This window comes from Schistocerca piceifrons, unplaced genomic scaffold (genome assembly GCF_021461385.2).
Source record: "Schistocerca piceifrons isolate TAMUIC-IGC-003096 unplaced genomic scaffold, iqSchPice1.1 HiC_scaffold_417, whole genome shotgun sequence".
Lineage (NCBI taxonomy): Eukaryota > Metazoa > Arthropoda > Insecta > Orthoptera > Acrididae > Schistocerca > Schistocerca piceifrons.
In genome coordinates this window covers 75,001-80,000 of record NW_025728643.1, presented here as the reverse complement: position 1 = coordinate 80,000, position 5,000 = coordinate 75,001, and the positions used below count along the sequence as shown (strand labels likewise).

The following is a 5,000-nucleotide window of genomic DNA, read 5'->3' as shown; positions in this document are numbered from 1 at the left end:
AACACTACGTCCGCACCACAAAACATACCGCCATCTGTAGGTCTCCCGCAACATGACCTCCTCCAACGACGATACCGCCATCTATGCGACGCCAAGCCGATTAAGACAGCGATGGCGCCACAGTGCCCGCCTTTCGACGCCACCCACAAAGCCTGCAGCCTCTGTCGACCATAGCACCCAATCTCCAGTGGCTCTGCCGCACGAAGCCGTGGACCGGCAATGACTCCACCCGCACCCGTTCGTGCACCACCCCAACCGCCAAACGCGCACCTCCAGCGGATGAACGGCGGACGTTTCCCGCACTCGTAAAGTGCAATCCACCCCTATAACGTGCGTTTCATGAAGAGTTATTGCCAATATGCGACATTCCCGCTGTCCCTATACATGAGCCGCGACCTGTACCACTTACGAGCGAGAGACGCGATCGCGTTGCTCACTGTACGGCGTCCGATACCGAGCCATCAGCATGTCGGTCCCCATGCGCGTTGCACTCGCACTCGCAGTCGCAAAAACGTGGGGCAAATATATTACGCGGAAGAGTTATAACAGACCGAGCCCCACTGCATGAGGGGAGTCTTTGTCACTAATGTACACAGATGGAACATTTTGGACTGGAACCAGATTACCCGTACACACGGCGCTGATTAGTAATCAATGCAGAGCCATCAAACTACAGAATATATATACAACTGTCCGTATACATGCTGAAAGAGTCTGCCCACAATGGGAACCACACGTCAGCCAGCCACTCTGATCACGCACCACTCTCTGCTTCTAACGGGCGCACATACAATATGTAAGCACCAGCATGGAACAACATCCAGTGCATCCTCTCCGCCACATTACACAATCCACACTATCACAACCAGACCAGGAGGTCCATGCGGAAAATACAATATCCCACCCTTTCGACATCCACCATTGCGCAGATCAGGCACCAACACCCACACATGTCCTATACAACGGTGCACCCAACATCACAATAGTACCTCCTGTCACAGCGCACAAACAATGACATGAGTCAAAGACACAGGTCTGACACAAGCATAGAATTGGAGCGCCGCCTCTAATAAGCCAAAGGTGCATCCTGACGTGACAAATCTGATCATGTCACAAGCATTCACTTACTATAATCACTATCAACGAACCTGCCGCCCCCGCCCCCCCCCTACACCTTTCCTTACAACAACGTGTAACCTAACCTAACCTAACCTATGTTGTACCTTAACCTAACCTATGTTGTACCTTAACCTAACCTATGTTGTACCTTAACCTAACCTATGTTGTACCTTAACCTAACCTATGTTGTACCTTAACCTAACCTATGTTGTGCCTTAACCTAACCTATGTTGTGCCTTAACCTAACCTATGTTGTGCCTTAACCTAACCTATGTTGTGCCTTAACCTAACCTATGTTGTGCCTTAACCTAACCTATGTTGTGCCTTAACCTAACCTATGTTGTGCCTTAACCTAACCTATGTTGTGCCTTAACCTAACCTATGTTGTGCCTTAACCTAACCCATGTTGTGCCTTAACCTAACCCATGTTGTGCCTTAACCTAACCCATGTTGTGCCTTAACCTAACCCATGTTGTGCCTTAACCTAACCCATGTTGTGCCTTAACCTAACCCATGTTGTGCCTTAACCTAACCCATGTTGTGCCTTAACCTAACCCATGTTGTGCCTTAACCTAACCCATGTTGTGCCTTAACCTAACCCATGTTGTGCCTTAACCTAACCCATGTTGTGCCTTAACCTAACCCATGTTGTGCCTTAACCTAACCCATGTTGTGCCTTAACCTAACCCATGTTGTGCCTTAACCTAACCCATGTTGTGCCTTAACCTAACCTATGTTGTGCCTTAACCTAACCTATGTTGTGCCTTAACCTAACCTATGTTGTGCCTTAACCTAACCCATGCTGTGCCTTAACCTAACCCATGTTGTGCCTTAACCTAACCCATGTTGTGCCTTAACCTAACCCATGTTGTGCCTTAACCTAACCCATGTTGTGCCTTAACCTAACCCATGTTGTGCCTTAACCTAACCCATGTTGTGCCTTAACCTAACCCATGTTGTGCCTTAACCTAACCCATGTCGTGCCTTAACCTAACCCATGTCGTGCCTTAACCTAACCCATGTCGTGCCTTAACCTAACCCATGTCGTGCCTTAACCTAACCCATGTCGTGCCTTAACCTAACCCATGTCGTGCCTTAACCTAACCCACGTCGTGCCTTAACCTAACCCACGTTGTCGCCTAACGTAACCCACGTTGTCGCCTAAACCTGCTCTGTAATTGTTATACGACTCGTTCAATTAGTGTAGTGTTGCCCACCCGCAACCCTCGCAATATAGTTCGCTACTCGCACTCCCCGCTCCCCTGTGTATCGCTTCATGTTAAACACCTTGCAAGTCTTGCTCACTTTCCACATGCTCCTGCTGTACACTGTAATGTGGATGGCAGCAGGACGTACATGCCGCCCCTCCCCACGTCCCCACCTTGCCCCCTGCCTTCGCAAGCTGGTTGGTGAGAACTTTGCATGTTCAATGCCCTCCGCATGCGACGTACTCAGGCTACGTTGTGGTGCGGCCTGTGTCAACTGTCCGCTAATGTCGTACGCGTAAACCACAATCTGTACTGCACATTCGTCCTTATGTACTGAATGATACATCGTGGCACATGTGTGACCGTACAACGACTGCGCCCAAAAACGGCGGACCATACAGTGCAAATATTGTGCACGCAGCTACGTGTCGTCTCCCTATGAGAGCTGGATTGCAGTGTGGTACGCCATAGAGACGTGTGGGAGGAACGGACGCCGTGGATGGCGATCAGCATGAGCTGTCTGTTGATGTATTCGGACCTAGTCGTCTCTCCTCACACACCGTGATGGCATGGTGCACCGCGTTCCATATCTGCGACATGCTACAGAGGCCGGTTGACAGTCGTTCGAGCAATGGACATCGCATACGTACGGGGGCCACCTTCCACGTATTGTCTAGGCGTGCACATTTTGTTGCGTGTATGTGGGCAGACGTAGTGTGGCGTGACACCTGACACAGGCATGCAATAATCGTGGAAGTTGCAAATGGCGATGGACGCCTGCGTTTTCTGGTGAAGTTACGCAAATGAACAAATGGTAACCTGTTGTGGTGCGGTTGTTCTCGCTAGGGGTGAATCGGTGATGGCGACGATAGGTTGAGGTACTAACCGGTTGTTCCAGCGATACCCACCATGCCGACGAAACTGAACGGCATCTGGGTGTGAAGCGATACGCGGCGGTGGCTGGGTGGGACCGTCCCCGGCCGGTGAGGGGGCGCCTCCCGGCGTGCTGGCCGCGCGGTGCGTGGGCGCACGCGCTACAGCCGGCTGGTGGGGGCGGCCAGTGGCAGGCGCGCCGGCCGACGGACGCGGCAGGCGTCGCAGCTGCGCGCCGGCGCACCCTGCGCGCGGCGCCGTGCGGCCAAAGTAGGTCCTCGCGGGCCCGGTGCGAAGCGCGGTGGACATCTTCAGTGTGCTGGTCCGATTGAGGACTGTGTGCGTTGAGGATGCGCTGCCGCCCGGCGCTCGGCGCCGCGACGCCGTCTGCTGCTCGGTCGCCCCAGCGGTTCTCGCTGGTGGTTTGTATCGCAGCTGTGCGGATGTGTTGGCGCGTGCGCTGTGCTGGGAGAGTTCGCTTCGGCACCCAAGTGGGGCTTTTGTCCTTCTGTGGCGCTGGCGTTGGAGCTGCCGGTCACCGTAGGTGGCGCGTGTTGTCTCCCGCCGGCAATGCCACGACAGCACGCTCCCGGGCCTCTGTCGGCAGCGGCAAGCTCAGTTGGGAGCACGGGTGGTCGCACCGAAAGCGTCTACTCGCCTAACTCCGGGCGATTGCGCCTCTCTCGAACCCGACCAAGTACTTGGGACGGCGCTGCGCGCCGCCGGGACCTGAGAGGGTTTCGAGGTGTATTGTGCAGGGGAGCTCAGCCTCCTCCTGTTTGCAGAATGATTGAGCGGACGCTTGCGTGTTCGCGCGGGCCCCCGGGACACACTCCCGGGCGGCCGGCTGCTCAGCTCTAGTTGACGCAGCTCCCTGGTTGATCCTGCCAGTAGTCATATGCTTGTCTCAAAGATTAAGCCATGCATGTCTCAGTACAAGCCGCATTAAGGTGAAACCGCGAATGGCTCATTAAATCAGTTATGGTTCCTTAGATCGTACCCACGTTACTTGGATAACTGTGGTAATTCTAGAGCTAATACATGCAAACAGAGTCCCGACCAGAGATGGAAGGGACGCTTTTATTAGATCAAAACCAATCGGTCGGCTCGTCCGGTCCGTTTGCCTTGGTGACTCTGAATAACTTTGGGCTGATCGCACGGTCCTCGTACCGGCGACGCATCTTTCAAATGTCTGCCTTATCAACTGTCGATGGTAGGTTCTGCGCCTACCATGGTTGTAACGGGTAACGGGGAATCAGGGTTCGATTCCGGAGAGGGAGCCTGAGAAACGGCTACCACATCCAAGGAAGGCAGCAGGCGCGCAAATTACCCACTCCCGGCACGGGGAGGTAGTGACGAAAAATAACGATACGGGACTCATCCGAGGCCCCGTAATCGGAATGAGTACACTTTAAATCCTTTAACGAGTATCTATTGGAGGGCAAGTCTGGTGCCAGCAGCCGCGGTAATTCCAGCTCCAATAGCGTATATTAAAGTTGTTGCGGTTAAAAAGCTCGTAGTTGGATTTGTGTCCCACGCTGTTGGTTCACCGCCCGTCGGTGTTTAACTGGCATGTATCGTGGGACGTCCTGCCGGTGGGGCGAGCCGAAGGCGTGCGACCGCCCCGTGCGTGCTCGTGCGTCCCGAGGCGGACCCCGTTGAAATCCTACCAGGGTGCTCTTTATTGAGTGTCTCGGTGGGCCGGCACGTTTACTTTGAACAAATTAGAGTGCTTAAAGCAGGCAAGCCCGCCTGAATACTGTGTGCATGGAATAATGGAATAGGACCTCGGTTCTATTT

At 53.7% G+C, this 5,000-nt stretch overlaps 1 non-coding gene across 1 annotated transcript in view; it reads left to right on the top strand.

Moving 5' to 3' along the window:
• Window positions 1-4,071: 4,071 nt before the first annotated feature.
• LOC124748421 overlaps window positions 4,072-5,000 on the top strand; it is a 1,909-nt gene continuing 980 nt past the window's right edge. The window contains exon 1 of the ribosomal RNA XR_007011697.1: window positions 4,072-5,000. This exon is cut by the window's right edge and continues 980 nt beyond it. This is a non-coding gene — a ribosomal RNA (small subunit ribosomal RNA).